The sequence below is a fragment of the Giraffa tippelskirchi genome, chromosome 10 (assembly GCF_054371585.1).
Source record: "Giraffa tippelskirchi isolate mGirTip1 chromosome 10, T2T-mGirTip1v1.2.pri, whole genome shotgun sequence".
Lineage (NCBI taxonomy): Eukaryota > Metazoa > Chordata > Mammalia > Artiodactyla > Giraffidae > Giraffa > Giraffa tippelskirchi.
In genome coordinates, this window is record NC_137284.1 from 109,931,617 (window position 1) to 109,949,327 (window position 17,711).

At 39.2% G+C, this 17,711-nt stretch overlaps 1 protein-coding gene and 1 long non-coding RNA gene across 10 annotated transcripts in view; one reads left to right on the forward strand and one right to left on the reverse strand.

Annotated features, from left to right (window-relative positions):
- The window catches only part of PDE1C (phosphodiesterase 1C), a 594,246-nt gene that overhangs the window by 431,554 nt on the left and 144,981 nt on the right, over positions 1-17,711 (forward strand). The window lies entirely within an intron of this gene.
- Positions 1-17,711, reverse strand: part of LOC145523397 (uncharacterized) — a 66,102-nt gene that overhangs the window by 33,949 nt on the left and 14,442 nt on the right. The window contains exon 3 of the long non-coding RNA XR_014066536.1: positions 6,225-6,355. This is a non-coding gene — a long non-coding RNA (uncharacterized LOC145523397). The remainder of the gene's footprint in view (positions 1-6,224; positions 6,356-17,711) is intronic.

Sequence of the window (17,711 nt, forward strand, 5' to 3'; positions counted from 1 at the left end):
GAAGCCCCTATTATGCTTCACACTTATCACAATTTGATATAAAATAATGTTTTGTTTGTATAAACTCTCTCCCCCTCCCCCCAAATGTTAGTTTAATGAAGCAATGCTTTTAGTCTGTTTGATTTACTGTAGTCTCCTTATACCTAATTTAAAGTCTGACACAGGACTGCACAATAAATATATGAATGAATGAACAATGTCTAAGCCACCCTATGCCCTGTCCTTGCCTAAGGAGAAGTATATTTACACAAAATGTAAGGTCAAAGTAAATGTATTAGTTCTCTTATCACAAGAACAGTATGGTGTGAAGATGGTGTATGGAACTAGCAGTGTGGGCTTAAGACTGTCTTGCATTCTTGGCTATTTTGGTGACTTCATGTCCTCAAGTAAGCAATTGGGTGTATTTTTTTAAATTATTTTTGGCTGTGCTAGGTCTTCATTGCTGCGCGCTGGCTTTTCTCTAGCAGTGGTGAGTAGAGGCTGCTCTCTAGTGGTGCATGGGCTTCTCATTGCGGTGGTTTCTTTTGTTGTGGAGCACAGGTTCTAGACTCACAGGCTTCAGTAGTTGTGGCACATGGACTTAGTTGCCCTGTAGCATGTAGAATCTTCTGGGACCAGGGATTGAACCTGTGTCCTCTGAATTGTCAGACGGATCCTTAACCACTAGATCACTAGGGAAGTTTAGGCAATTGGATTTCTGTGGTCATACTTTCTACAGCTATATGATAGATATAGTATTTCTAGATACCTTTTTAAAGTACTTAGGAATTCAAATTTACTTGACAACCACTAATTGCCTGAGATATGCACATTGCCCTTTAGATCGGAAGGGTTTTAAGAATGAAAGAGAGAGTCTTTATCTTCAGAGATCCTACAGTTTACTGGAGGAAGTCAATAATGAAAGTAATCATAATACTAATACTTATAAAGTATGTATTATCTTCAGGCTCTGTTGTAAGCGTCTAAGTTTTATATACTTATAAAACTTATAAAGTATATATACTTAATGTATTATAAATAATTAAATCTTCATCATATCCTCTGTGGTGTATACTAACATTGTTTCCCTTTTACAGATAAGGAAACCAAGACATAGAGAAGTTAGTACAGACTTTTAAGGCTAAGCATGCCCAGAGACTAATTCATGGATTCAATGAAATGTGAAGAATATGTGGGTACCATTCATCTCCCAAAATGCATAAGTGGCATCAGTCTAGTACAATTTTGCCAATATCATAACTGGAGGTAGGGTAGGTTTTCATGGTGAGGTAACTTAGCAGCAGGTATAGCAGGCAGGCAGGGATTTTTAGGAAGATACAGCAATATCCAGCCAAGACCTGGATGGAAGAACTGTGACTCAGCAGCAGAACCTTGAATATTGGAAACACTGGAGAGCAAAGCTAAGCCTGGATCTGGGGCTGCTGGGGAGCTTCTGGGTTGAGCTATTGTGACAGAGATTGGGAAATGGAAAGCTCAACTCTCATTGGATAAAGCGAAAGTGAAGTGAAAGTTGCTCAGTCATGTTCAACTCTTTGCAACCCCATGGGCTAGATAGTCCATGGAATTCTCCAGGCCAGAATACTGGAGTGGGTAGCTATTCCCTTCTCCGGGGGATCTTCCCAACCCAGGGATTGAACCCAGGTCTTTCACATTGCAGGTGGATTCTTTAACAGCTGAGCCACCAGAGAAGCCCCTCATTGGGTAAGTCGGGTCTTATTGAAGGACACAGGCTCAGAGCATAAAGGTCAGTGTATACACAGGAATGTGGCTGACTTTTGATTAGATTCTTGGGGAACTTTAAGTCCCATCTTGGCTAGCAAATGGATTAGTTCTAGAGGGATAATGGAATAAGTGAATATTTGAATGAATGAATGAATGAATGAATGGATACCATCTTGGTGAGGCTAAGTAAATAGAACTAAATTAATGGAGATATTTAGGAGCAGACAGACAGACATATCATTGTCACATAAGTGGTTTTTCAGTGAGAATGGGTTTATTCTTGAGCAAACCTTCTCAAAGTTTCAGAGAAATAGTGACTGTATTTCGTAGGTCAGCTTGAGTCTTGTCTTCCAAACTGTTTTCAAATGGACAGGAATCTTTGGGATTACAGATACTAAAAGACAGCATTTATAACAGAAGAAGAAACTTGAAGTAACTGTAAAGTTATATTTGTCTATGTAGCATGAACATCTTTTACCAAAGTTGTTTATTGAGATAATATCTTTTTATGTATTTGATAGCTTAGTATTCAACCTTTGTGATGATTGAAGAAGATATCTGGTAATGGGGGAAAAAAGGAATCAGTTTGCTTTACCCGTGTGTCCTTGCCTTGAAAAAAATGCATTTAGAGTGGGTTGACTGTGGGTAAAGTGAGAGGTATTATGTTTCGTCTACTATTTCCTTTCACTAGATTTCTCTTATTATCAAGCAAGTGCAAGTATTCCTATTTAATACACAAATAAAAAAAGTAAGGTGTATATTGACATTTAGATGTAGACGGGTCAAGATGGATATAGAATTGCTAAATTCTTCCCTGAACTCTGTGTCATAAAGCTTTCCATTTCAGCCTGTGCTTATTTTCACACATGTAATATCAACTATTATATTTATCTTGCCAGAAAAGCATCTATTTCTGCTTTATTGACTATGCCAAAGCCTTTGACTGTGTGGATCACAATAAACTGTGGAAAATTCTGAAAGAGATGGGGATACCAGACCTCCTGACCTGCCTCTTGAGAAGCCTGTATGCAGGTCAGGAAGCAACAGTTAGTACTGGACATGGAACTACAGACTGGTTCCAAATAGGAAAAGGAGTACGTCAAGGCTGTATATTGTCACCCTGCTTATTTAACTTATATGCAGAGTACATCATGAGAAATGCTGGGCTGGAAGAAGCACAAGCTGGAATCAAGATTGCCAGGAGAAATATCAATAACCTCAGATATGCAGATGACACCACCCTTATGGCAGAAAGTGAAGAAGAACTAAAGAGCCTCTTGATGAAAGTGAGAGAGGAGGGTGAAAAAGTTGGCTTAAAGCTCAACATTCAGAAAACTAAGATCATGGCATCTGGTCTCATCACTTCATGGGAAATAGATGGGGAAACAGTGGAAACAGTGTCAGACTTTATTTTTGGGGGCTCCAAAATCACTGCTGATGGTGATTGCAGCCATGAAATTAAAAGATACTTACTCCTTGGAAGGAAAGTTATGACCAACCTAGATAGCATATTAAAAAGCAGAAATATTACTTTGCCAACAAAGGTCCGTCTAGTCAAGGCTATGGTTTTTCCAGTGGTCATGTATGGATGTGAGAGTTGGACTGTGAAGAAAGCTGAGTGCTGAAGAATTGATGCCTTTGGACTGTGGTGTTGGAGAAGACTCTTGAGAGTCCCTTGGACTGCAAGGAGATCCAACCAGTCCATCCTAAAGGAGATCAGTCCTGGATGTTCATTGGAAGGACTGATGTTGAAGTTGAAACTCCAATACTTTGGCCACCTCATGTGAAGAGTTGACTCATTGGAAAAGACCCTAATGCTGGGAAGAATTGGGGGCAGGAGGAGAAGGGGACGACAGAGGATGAGATGGCTGGATGGCATCACCAACTCAATGGACATGAGTTTGGGTAAACTGCGGGAGTTGGTGATGGACAGGGAGGCCTGGCGTGCTGCGATTCATGGGGTCTCAAGGAGTCAGACATGACTGAGCGACTGAACTGAACTGAACTGATTCTCAGCTATTTTATTTATCTTGATATGATAGGCTTTTCCAGTGATAATGTCTACATGCTCTAAAGTAGACAATACTTTAATTGAGGTCTTGGCCTTTGACTTCTTTTATCATTTTTTTGGAGATATTTGTGTAATTGTTTTGTACTTGGTATAGATCCATCTTTGAATTTGACCTGTAAATCAGATTGGAGCTGCTTAAAAATCATCTGAGTGATTTTGAGACATCTGAGTTATGTTTATGTGAATTTATTTAAGCTAGTATATGCTTTTCTTTTTTTGCCTTGGACTGAACTCAGACTAACTGTATGGAGTGTCAGTGAGAAGGAATGAGGATAATTGCTGGTTTAAAAATATAGCTGTTGTAGATTTCACTAGCATACAACCCTGAGATGTAGGCGGAAGGTGGCAAGTTGAGAGATTAATGAAGTGGACTGTGGAGGTTCTTTTTGAAAAACTCTTGTCTTTGTGCTCATGAACAAAGATGGCAAAGTGAAAGTTAAAGAAAGTCACTCAGTCGTGTCCTACCCTTTTCGACCCCATGGACTTTACAGTCCGTGGAATTCTCCAGGCCAGAATACTGGAGTAGGGTAGCCTTCCCATTCTCCAGGGGATCTTCCCAACCCAGGGATTGAGCCCAGGTCTCCTGCATTGTGGGCAGATTCTTTACCAGCTGAGCCACCAGGAAAGATGGCAAACTAACATGTAAATCCTGTTTAATAGCCACAGCTGAACTGGTTTTAGGAGGTTAGGATTGGAGAACTCTGTGTTAGGATGAATACTTGTTTGCACTTGATCCTTCAAAATGGGTGCCTGTGCCACCTCTTGAAATTACTTCAGACTATTCTTGTTTTGGCCCCAGACCACAAATTCCAGACTTGATATGATCACTTAGGTTGCCTTTCAACCTCAAGTCAGCCCACTGCTTTTCCTATTCATTCCCATGTATCTGTCTGCTATTCTTCTGTTCATCCATAGTCGAAGACACTTGTTGCATCACTCCGGGCCTTCTGGCTCCAGGCTTTGTCTTTGTCTTTCTGGCACAATGTTAATTGTTACCATTAGCCTCCCTCCTTCTATATGACCCCCAGCTGGCCCCTGCATATTTATTCTGAGTGCTTTTTTCCCCAGCCCATTCCCTTATAAAATGGAGCTGGACACAGCTGCTGCAAAGGATTGGCTTGTACCCTGGGGATTGCTTTTCTTCTAATCAGCATTGAAATTTCATTGAAAAATTTTCCTTGACTATGTACCACACAGAGAACTAAAGTGAAAGTGAAAATAAGGTTTATGAGTTATAAATAGTGTGGGATAATGTATAGCCCCAAATATATGGATCCTTTAATTATGATGATAATAGTGAACCCTTACCACCACTGCTTTTCAAAAAAGAAATCTGAGATCTGGGATGTTTGTGTCCTCAAATTTATGTGGTAAATCAGGACATTTGGAGTTCTGAGCCCTAGTGTTTTTTCTTTTTTAAATTAATTTAATTTCTTTATTTTTGGCTGTGCTGGGTCTTCATTGCTGAGTGGGCTTTTCTCTAGTTGTGGCGAGTGGGGGCTAATCTCTAGTTGCAGTTTGAAGGCTTTTCATTTCAGTGGCTTCTCTTGTGGAACATGGGCTCTAGGGCACATGGGCTTCAGTAGCTGCAGCTCCCAGGCTCTAGAGCGCAGGCTCAATAGTTGTGGCACATGAGCTTAGCTGCTCTGCAGCATGTGGGATCTTCTTGGACCAAGGATTGAACCCATGTGTCCTGCATTGGCAGGTGGATTCTTTACCACTGAACCACCAGGGAGGCACTCCTAGTGTTTTTTGATCACTGAAACTACAGGTTGAAATATGAAACACTTGTTCTAGCTAACTATTTGGGGTCATGAAGATAAAAATCAAGTTTAACTATGTTGGCAAACATTTGAGTACTAATCTATGCAATCATCCTCAGTGGTTACCTGTTAAATATGTTTCTTTATGCAAAAAATAAAATATATTTTCTGTATCATTTCTAGCCAGCTAACTGTGTCTTTCTTAAAAAGGGCCCTATTGGATGCATCCTGCTGTTTAACAGGGAACTAACTCCTTGTCTCAAAGGTCAAAATATTTTTTTATTATCTATGTTTTAGTATACCATGATATGAAAATAGTACTTCATTTGCCCCAATAAATTTCAGTTTAGAAATACTGGTTTACCCAAATGGAAGGATATCTGTATGCCAAATCAAAATATTCTGAATATTTCTGGTAGTAACTGTGTCTCCAAGACCACTCAATTAACTGGATTTGAGCTAGAGTTCTTTCTCCTTATCTGTTGTTTCAGAATTAATAGATTTTGTTGATTTTTATCCTCCTTCTGATTATGATGACTTTATATAGGTAACTGTTGGTCTGTTGACATCACTCCTGCCTCTGTAAAGTACCCATGTGCTCCGTGGAAATTAATGGAGTTAACATTTGATTAAAAGAAAACCAACCCAATAAATTTAACACCACCTACCTGCACAGAGACAGCAGAGGAAATAAAAGCTTCTGTGACATCTTGGATAGAGGGGCAGGGAGTGGTGGTCTTGAGGAAGAACACAAAGGAATGAGACCAATTTGCTTCCTCAGGCAGCATAGATAGCAGGCCTTTAAAAGAAGTAAACAAGGAATTTCGGTGATCAGATTGAGATATGGGCACTAGAGTTTTCACATGAATGTCTTAGTTCACTTGAGGGAAAGTTACTTACATTTTCTTAGCTTCAGTTTTTCCATCTGTAAAAGGTGCATAATAAAAGTGTAGATGGTTACAAACACACAGATATTTGTGAAAATTTTCCAGCATCTGGCTCGTAGGTGAAAGTGATTTGTTGTTATTGTGTAGTCACTAAATTGTATCCAACTCTTTGTGACCCCATGACTGCAGCATGCCAGGCTTCCCTGTCCTCCACTATCTCCCAGAGATTGTTCAAATTCATGTCTTTGAATTGGTGATGCTCTCTAACCATCTCAGTCTCTGTCACCATCTTCTCCTTTTGCCTTCAGTCTTTCCCAGCTTCAAGGTCTTTTCCAATGAATCAGCTCTTTGCATTAGGTGGCCGAAGTATTGGAGCTTCAACTTCAGCATCAGTCTTTCCAATAAACATTCAAGGTTGATTTCCTTTAGGATTGACTGATCTGATCTCCTTTCAGTCCAAGGGACTCTCAAGAGTCTTCCTCAGCCCCACAATTTGAAGGTGTCAATTCTTCAGCACTCAGCCTTCTTCAGGAAGTCCTGGTAGCTCAGTTGGTAAAGAATCTGCCTGAAGTGCAGGAGACCTGGGTGTGATCCCTGGGTCAGGAAGATCCCTTGGAGAAGGAAATGGCAAACTACCCCAATATTCTTGCCTGGAAAATCCATGGACAGAGGAGCCTGGCAGGCTATAGTCCATGAGGTCATAAGAGTTGGATACAACTTAGAGACTTAGTGACTAAACTACCACAGCCTTCTTTATGGTCCAACAGTCACTTCCATACTTGACTACTGAAAAAACCATAGCTTTTACTATATGGACCTTTGTCAGCAAACTGATGTCTTTGCTTTTTAATATGCCCTCTAAGTTTGTCATAGCTTTTTTCCCAAGGAGCAAGCGTCTTTGAATTTCATGGCTGTAGTCACCCTCCACAATGATTTTGGAGCCCAAGAAAATAAAATCTGTCACTGTCTCCACTTTTTCCCATCTATTTGCCATGGATTGATAGAACTAGATACTACAATCTTAGGGTTTTTTTAATGCTGAATTTCAAGGCCGCTTTTTCACCCTCTTCTCTCACCTTCGTCAAGAGGCTCTTCAGTTCCTCTTAACTCTCTGCTGTTAGAATGGTATCATCTGCATATCTGAGGTTGTTAATATTTCTCCTGGCAGTCTTGATTCGAGTTTGTGACTCTAGCTTTATTGTTATGCAAGTCCCTTCACCCTGACAAGGCTGTGATCTGTGAAGGGATTTCTAATAGTACTTTGATGTTATTACATTATTTTGGCTGTGCTTATAAAACATCAGTTAATTGACAGAGTCAATGAAATGAATAAAAGATGCCTTTTTGCATCAGTTTGGTCAGTTTATAAATTAAGATTTTAAATGTATAATTAATTGTGTCAGCGTTTTGAGGACACAGTCTCTATCTGCTAATATTTCTCTTCTTCAGTTTGGTTCCTTCCTTGGATGGCAGTGTTCATAATACTGGGCATGGTCTTTGGGATCTATTGATTGTAACTTGGGAAATCTACAAACCAAAATTTAAGAATATCCTTTCTCAAACTCAAGAAGCTAAATAAGAATATGATCATGGTGTTTAGTTTGTTTTAGTATGTCTTCTTTATTTGTTTAATCATTTGTTAAATCATTCAATCTATATTATTTGTTGAATGATATGATTAAAAACACAGGCTCTGGAGTCAGATGTTATCACTTTCTAGGGGTATAACCTTGGTAGAGTTAAACAAACAGCCTAATTTTATCCATTGTGAAATAGGAATAAAATTAGCTACTTCATAGATTTGTTTTGAGGACTAAATGAGGTTATCCTGCAAAGTCAGACTGTTTACTTCTTCAGGTCATGGACCTGACTTTCAGTCTTTGTATGTCTTGGCACAGCACAGAGCCTGACAGAGGCATACACGCTGACCATTGCAGCACACTGTGATGTGCCCTGCTGGTGGTGGATGTCCAGAGTGTGGTGGAAGGATACTGGAGTGAGAACCGCCATGTACTCTTTGCACAGGGGTGTTGCGGCCCTCCACTGCCCACTCAGAGAGTGAACCTCAGCATCGCCTTCAAAAGTTGGCATCGGAATTAATGATGTGATAAAAGAGAAACTGTTTCATCAAGAAGCAACAACTAAAGAAAACGATACTGAATTTTTGCTTGGAATATTTGACTCATGATTTCAAAAACTAAATTTAAAGATCCTAAAAGAAATTTCTAGGTTAAAGAGCAGTATTATGAAATGATTGAATATCACTTTCTTAGGGATTTACCTACTGGGAGTTGTCAAATAACCTCAAGATTATGTGTCCTAGAGTTAAATTATCGTGTGGTTACTGAGTCCTTTTTAACCTTGTCTTTGGATTATTGTTTTACATCTTTCTGTCTTCTCTACCCCCCTTTATTCCATGCCCTCATCTGTTTTTTTCCATATGGTTTTATTTTGCTCTAGTTATTTTGCTGTATATAAATACTTCTTACTTGTAGGAGTAATTTCCACCTGTTCTCTGGTGATTTCTGATATTGAAAGTAAATGACTGTCAAGTATATTTTCAAAAGAACTTCTGCACAGAGACATTAACTCACTTTATGAATGCCTTCATATGTGAGATGAATTTTCCAGCTATGTATAATAAATCTGCTTATATCTTTGGGATATTTTTTCACATTCACAGATTTTATTGTTTTTTTATTAGATTACTTTTTTACCCTGAAATAAATTGCCTGCCAATGAGTTGCAATACATTAACTTTCAATGAAGAATAAAATGAAAGGGCGGATATAAAATTATAAATAGATGTATAAATGGCGTTATCCTAACAACAGGAGACTTATCATAGTCTAGTTTGTGGTGCATGTGATCACACTCCCATCATTGTTCATGGGCAGAACAACCTCATAATAGTTCATATAACCCTTTTGGTTAGGCTCATGTTCCATAAAATGGGACTCAAGCATAAAGTTGAGACTTTATGGGACTTCCCATAAAGTTTTACAGGTTCTAATTTATTAAATACCTTTTATGCTTGCTGACTTTTCTTGGTGCTAGTCTCTGTAAAGAATGAGTTATGAGTCACAGTGAATTCTATCTATAGAGGCCTGTATGGTTTGGAAAGGGAAACGTTATGCACAGGAATAATGCAAGTGAGGTTGGATTCCCATATAATATGCCTTGGATGCCACTTTGCTTGCTCTTTACTTCCTTGGACAAGAATATTTATCTTGCTTTTACCTGTAGATTCAGAACTTCTCACCCTCTGCGGTTATCTTTGAACACACACATACACACACTCTTGACATACCAGGAAGTAGTTGGCTTACTCTCAAAATCTGTTCTTGCTCTCAGTTTAACTCCCTCTCTCTTAAAATTCTGCCTTGCAACATAGTTATTTATATACCTAGCAGAATGCCTACCACAAAGTATACACACACATGCACACATACTTAGGTACACATACTGAGGATTTAAAAGTACTGTGCTAAACTCTCTACATATGTTATTTTATGTAATTATCACCTGACCTATGATGTAAATACTCTTATTATTCCTATTTTACCAAAGAAGAAATGGAAATATTGGGAGTTTGAACAACTTTGTTCAAGGTTATACAACTAGTAAATGGGAAAGGCAGGCTTTGGAACAGAAAGCTTTAAACTCCAAAGGCCCCATGCTGGACTGCTGGACTGTCCCTTCTTTTGTTCACTCGTTGGTGCATGAGTGAATGATTGTCTCCATCACTCAACTGGAAGCTTCTTGCATCTTTTCTCTCTAAGCCTGTATGGCACCCGCCATGGACTTGGCAGAAAAAAATACCATTGACTCAACTGTACACTTGGCCAAGGGCATAGGGATTCTGATCTACACACCTTCCTCTATCAATAGCAACAACAACAAAAAAAAAAGAGTGTATTTCACTGCATAAAGTGAAGTGAAGTAAAGTGAAAGTCACTCAGTCATGTCCAACTCTTTGTGACCCCGTGGACTATACAGTCCATGGAATTATCCAGGCCAGAATACTGGAGTGGGTAGCCTTTCCTTCTCCAGGGGATCGTATAGCTAATATGTTTAAAGCGAAAGCAAAGACAGGACTCACATATTGAGCATTATCCAAGCTTATACTGTAATATAAAAAGTCAATATGCTCAATTATTAAGAGAAGTTGACGTTTGAGAGATAATAACTAATTAGAACCTCGTGATACTAGCACTTTGAAAAGAGCCTGAAGAAATTGGAAGATTTGTGAAAGACTGAGTGAGATGATTAAAGGTGTTAAATGTGGTATTTGTGAGGAAATGACTTGAGAATATTTAACATAAAGAAGAGAAGCTTATGGTTAGATAATGACTTCAAAGATAAGATTTTGAAAGAAACTGATAGTGACCCACTTTGTATTCAATTTACACCCAAGAGGAAAATGTACTTAAAGTAAAATGTTTGTTTCACATTTATTATTCATCCAACATAATGTACTTAATAATCCACTGTGATCAACCACAAAGGCTTTAAAGTAAGACAGAAATTCATACACATGAAGTTATATAGTTGCCATTGTCCAGTTGCAAATTGTTTTCTGGCTCCAAAATGTTGTTGTTGTTCAATTGCTCGGTCGTGTTGGCCTCTTTGTGACCCCTTGCACTGCAGCACACCAGGCTTCCCTGTCCTTTTCCATCTCCTGGAGCTTGTTCAAACTCATGTCCATTGAGTCGGTGATGCCATCCAACCATCTCATCCTCTGTTGTCCTCTTCTCCTCTTGCCTTCTATCTTTCCCAGCATCAGGATCTTTTAAAGTGTAGAGGGAAGTTATTTTACAGATCCAGGTGTAGAATAATTTTGAAAAAAAAAAAAGGCAAATAGAAATTTTCATCTCTAATTTTTTTTAAAAAGTAGATGGCATAACATTTTATCTTAATTCGATTTTTTCCAGGCCGTCAAGATAACAAAGTCTAGGTCTACTGATACTTGATTATATATTTTAGTGATCATACTTAATCTATGAAAATAGAAATGTTCTCTCTTATTTATATGTCTGAAACCAAATAGAACATTGTCAATTTGTGACCTATTTGCTTTTGCATCCTTGGGTTTAGAACAATGTACAGCACATTAACAGTCTTCAAGTGTTTATTAAATTAAATGGAAGAAGTCATTTGGTATCTTGTAGTGAACTCACACCATTAGACTGTGAGCAGTATGAGACCAAGGTCCATGTTAGATTCCTCTGTTCTCTACAGTGTCTTGCACAGTATCTAGTCTATAGTAAGTATATTCACTTAATGTATAAGAGAATAATTTCTAAAAAATTCAGCATAGTTTTTTACCAAGCTTTTCAATTAAATGATGATTAGGTAATACTAATAGTTAGGTATTCAACTACTGATTAAGATGCTTCTAATTTATGATGGCAAAAATCATCTCATCAACAAATATGGTCAGTAGACTAGGTATGCAAACTATTTCCATAAGCCATTCAAAGTTAATGAGTTATGGATATGAACCATAGAGGATTGGAAGCATCATTCACTGTGAAAATATTAATTTTACCCACTTCAATTGAGATAGGAGGTCTTTATTGATTTGGTTCTCTCTCAGAAGAGTGATGGGAAGTCAGCAAATGTTGGAAAAAATCTTGCCCATTTCTGTAGTGAGTTGAAGTGGTACTTAGCAGTGATCAGTAGAAGAATAATTATACATAAAAGCTACTTGCTTTCATATTTACGTATTTGGGCACACTGGATTTAGGTTTTTGTTTTTGTGTATTTTTTTTTTTTTGAGTGGAGATATGATACCTCCATTCAGTTCAGTTCAGTTCAATCGCTCAGTCATGTCCGACACATTGTGACCCCATGGACTGCAGCACGCCAGGCCTCCCTGTCCATCACCAACTCCCAGAGTTTACCCAAACTCATGTGCATTGAGTCGGCGATGCCATCCAGCCATCTCATCCTGTCGTCCCCTTCTCCTCCTGCCCCCAATCCTTCCCAGCATCAGTGTCTTTTCCAATGAGTCAACTCTTCACATGAGGGGGTCAAAGTGTTGGAGTTTCAGCTTCAATATCAGTACTTCCAATGAACACCCAGGACTGATCTCCTTTAGAATGTACTGGTTGGATCTCCTTGCAGTCCAAGGGACTCTCAAGAGTCTTCTCCAACACCACGGTTCAAAGGCATCAATTCTTCAGCACTCAGCTTTCTTCACAGTCCAACTCTCACATCCATACATGACTACTGGAAAAACCATAGACCGGCCTAGATGTACCTTTGTTGGCAAAGTAATATCTGCTTTTTAATATGTTGTCTAGGTTGGTCATAACTCTCCTTCCAAGGAGTAAGTATCTTTTAATTTCATGGCTGCAGTCACCATCTGCAGTGATTTTGGAGCCCAAAGAAATAAAGTCAGCCACTGTTTCCACTGTTTCCCCATCTATTTGCCATGAAGTGATGGGACCAGATGCCATGATCTTAGTTTTCTGAATGTTGAGCTTTAAGCCAACTTTTTCACTCTCTTCTTTCAGTTTCATCAAGAGGCTCTTTAGTTCCTGTTCACTTTCTGCCATAAGGGTGGTGTCATCTGCATATCTGAGGTTATTGATATTTCTTCCAGCAATCTTGATTCCATCTTGTGCTTTATCCAGCCCAGCATTTCTCATGATGTACTCTGCATATATATAAGTTAAATAAGCAGGGTGACAATAAACAGCCCTGACATACTCCTTTTCCTATTTGGAACCAGTCTGTTGTTCCAGTCCAGTTCTAACTGTTGCTTCCTGACCTACATACAGATTTCTCAAGAGGCAGGTCAGGTGGTCTGGTATTCCCATCTCTTTCAGAATTTTCCACAGTTTATTGTGATCCACACAGTCAAAGGCTTTGGCATAGTCAATAAAGCAGAAATAGATGTTTTTCTGGAGCTCTCTTGCTTTTTCAATGATCCAGCATGTGTTGGCAATTTGATCTCTGCTTCCTCTGCCTTTTGTAAATCCAGCTTAAACATCTGGAAGTTCATGGTTCACATATTGTTGAAGCCTGGCTTGGAGAATTTTGAGCATTACTTTACTCGTGTGTGAGATGAGTGCAATTGTGCAGTAGTTTGAGCATTCTTTGGCATTGCCTTTCTTTGGGATTGGAATGAAAACTGACTTTTCTCAGTCCTGTGGCCACTGCTGAGTTTTCCAAATTTGCTGGCATATCGAGTGCAGCACTTTCACAGCATCATCTTTCAGGATTTGAAATAGCTCAACTGGAATTCCATCACCTCCACTAGCTTTGTTCATAGTGATGCTTCTTAAGGCCCACTTGACTTCACATTCCAGAATGTCTGGCTCTAGGTGAGTGATCACACCATCGTGATTATCTGAGTCGTGAAGATCTTTTTTGTACAGTTCTTCTCTGTGTTCTTGCCACCTCTTCTTAATATCTTCTGCTTCTGTTAGGTCCATACCATTTCTGTCCTTTTTTGAGCCCATCTTTGCATGAAATATTCCCTTGGTATCTCTAATTTTCTTGAAGAGATCTCTAGTCTTTCAAATTCTGTTGTTTTCCTCTTTTTCTTTGCACTGATCACTGAAGAAGCCTTTCTTATCTCTCCTTGCTAGTCTTTGGAACTCTGAATTCAAATGAGTATATCTTTCCTTTTCTCCTTTGCTTTCGTTTCTCTTCTCTTCACAGACATTTGTAAGCCTCCTCAGACAGCCATTCTGCTTTTTTGCATTTCTTTTTCTTGGGGATGGTCTTGCTCCCTGTCTCCTGTACAATGTCACAAACCTCCATCCATAGTTCATCAGACACTATGTCTATCAGATCTAGTCCCTTAAATCTATTTCTCACTTCCACTGTATAATAGTTAGGGATTTGATTTAGGTCATACCTGAATGGTCTAGTGGTTTTCCCTACTTTCTTCAACTTCAGTCTGAATTTGGCAATAAGGAGTTCACAATCTGAGCCACAGTCAGCTCCCGGTCTTGTTTTTGCTGAGTGTAGAGAGCTTCTCCATCTTTGGCTGCAAAGAATATAATCAATCTGATTTCAGAGTTGACCTTTTGGTGATGTCCATGTGTAGAGTTTTCTCTTGTGTTGTTGGAAGAGGGTGTTTGCTATGTCCAGTGCAACTTCTTGGCAGACCTCTATTAGCCTTTGCCCTGCTTCATTCTGTACTCCAAGGCCAAATTGGCCTGTTACTCCTGGTGTTTCTTGACTTCCTACTTTTGCATTCCAGTCCCCTATAATGAAAAGGACATCTTTTTTGGGGTGTTAATTCTAGAAGGTCTTGTAGGTCTTCATAGAACCGTTCAACTTCAGCTTCTTCAGTGTTACTGGTCAGGGCATAGACTTGGATTACTGTGATATTGAATGGTTTGCCTTGGAAACAAACAGAGATCATTCTGCCATTTTTGAGACTGCATCCAAGTACTACATTTCGGACTCTTTTGTTGACTATGATGGCTACTCCATTTCTTCTAAGGGTTTCTTGCCCACAGTTTTAGATATAATGGTCATCTGAGTTAAATTCACCCATTCCAGTCCATTTTAGTTCGCTGATTCCTAAAATGTCGAGGTTCACTCATGCCATCTCCTGTTTGGTCATTTCCAATTTGCCTTGATTCATGGACCTAACATTCCAGGTTCCTATGCAGTATTGCTCTTTACAGCATCGGACCTTGCTTCCATCACCAGTCACATCCACAACTGGGTGTTGTTTTTGCTTTGACTCCATCTCTTCATTCTTTCTGGAGTTATTTCTCCACTGATTCCATTAGCATATTGGGCACTTACTTACCTGGTGAGTTCATCTTTCAGTGTCCTGTCTTTTTGCATTTTCATACTGTTCATGGGATTCTCAAGGCAGGAATAGTGAAGTGGTTTGTCATTCCCTTCTCCAGTGGACCACATTTTGTATATATCTCTATGAAATGGTCCTATGGTTTTGCCCCAGTGATATGTAAACAGTTTGAAATGACTGATAGAGAGAATCACTCTCCAAAGCAGCTTAGTTCTGTACAACATTTGCTTTTTATTTTAAAAACACTTTTTATACTATTTTAAAGATTACTCTCCATTTACAGTTATTACAAAATATTGGCTATATTCCCCCTGTTATACAGAACATCCTTGAGCTTGTTTTACAATGAGTAGTTTGTACCTCCCACTCTCCTACCCCTGTATTGTCTCCCCCCACCACCATTTGTGACCACTGTTTTGTTCTCTAAATCTGTGAGACTGCTTATACTATCTTATATTCACAGTTTGTTATAAATTTAGATGCACATATATGTGATATCATGCAGCATTTGTCTAAGTGACAAGCATAATACCCTCTATGAACATCCATGATGCTGGAAATGGCAAAATTTTGTTCTTCTTTATGGCTGAGTAGAAGTCCATTGTATATATGAAAATCCCTCTTCTTTATCCATTCATCTGTTGAGGGACACTTCAGTTACTTCCATGTCTTGGCAATTGTAAATAATGCTGCTATGAACATAGTAGTGCCTATATCTTTTCGAATTAGTGTTTTTGTTTTGGGGGGGTGTATATACCCCAGAGTGCAATTGAAGTCATATATAGTTCTATTTTTGATTTTTTTAAAACCTCCATTCTGTTTTCCACAGTGGCTGTACCAACTTACATTCCCACCAACCATACATGAGGGTTCCCTTTTCTCCACATCCTTACCAGAATTTGTTATTTGTAGACACTTTAATGATAGCCATTCTTGCAGGTGTGAGGTGATATCTCATTGTGCTTTTGATTTACATTGCCCTGGTGATTAATGACATTGTTTTTATGTGTCTGTTGCCCATCTGCTTTTCCTCTTTGGAAAAACATTATTAAGTTTTCTGCCCATTTTTATTTTATTTTTTTTAATAAATTCATTTATTTTAGTTGGGGCTAATTACTTTACAATATTGTAGTGGTTTTTGCCATACATTGACATGAATCAGCCATGGGTTTACATGTGTTCCCCATCCTGAACCCCCCTCCCACCTCCCTCCCCATCCCGTCCCTCTGGGTCATCCCATTGCCCCATCCCTGAGCATTTGTCTCATGCATTGAACCTGGAATGGTGTTCTGTGTCACATATGATAATACACATGTTTCAATGCTATTCTCCCAGAACGTCCCACCCTCATCTTCTCCCTCAGAGTCCATAAGACTGTTCTATGCATCTGTGTCTCTTATTCTGTCTCACATACAGGGTTATCGTTACCATCTTTCAAATTCCATATATATGCATTAGTATACTGTATTGTTGTTTTTCTTTCTGGCTTACTTCACTCTGTATAATGGGCTCCAGTTTCATCCATCTCAATAGAACTGATTCAAATGTATTCTTTTTAATGTCAGAGTAATATTCCATTGTGTATATGTACCACAGCTTCCTTATCCATTCGTCTGCTGATGGACATCTAGGTTGCTTCCATGTCCTGGCTATTGTAAACAGTGCTGCCATAAACAGTGGGGTACACGCGTCTCTTTCAATTCTGGTTTCCTCGGTGTGTATGCCCAGCAGTGGGATTGCTGGGTCATATGTCTGCCCATTTTTAAAATTGAGGTTGGTTTGTTTTTTGATACTGAGTTGTATGCCAGGACACCCTCCTCCTCTCTTGCTCTTTACTATTGAGATTCATGGGAAGGTCCCCTGGGTGAGGGCATGGCAACCCCCTCCAGCATTCTTGCCTGGAGAATCCCATGGACAGAGGAGCCTGGTGGGCTACAGTCCATAGGGTCACAAGAGTTGAACTCGACTGAAGCAACTTAGCATGCATGGGTTGAGATTCAGGTAGGGTTAAAAAGCCAAAAATCCCTACAGGAACTGCCATATTTACTCATGTTTCTGTCCTTTTTGAAATCCCTCAGTTCCTTCAGACTACATTTTGGGGTGAAGGAAATTAATATTTTTTAAATCATCTTTTCTGTTTCCTCCCCTTACATTCTTCTCTGTTTGAGGCAATGACTACCACTGCCCGTAAGATGCTGTCTTGAGTGGGTGGTGCCCTCCTTGCCTGCTTCCCTGCTCCCTGTGAGTTTATGTTTATTGTTCTTCCACCCCCTCTGGAAGGTGAGCAGAACTGTAGGCTGGCAGATACACTGTTTATATTCTAGGGAGACATGAGCAATGTACTTGATTAATATTTCCCTCCTCCCTCAGTGGGAACAAAGCTATTATATTCCCAAATCTGAAGGGAAGAAGTTCAGGAAATCCCTGGGAAATAATCATGTATCTTCCCCCTCACATCCACCCCTCCTTGTAATATCTCTTTT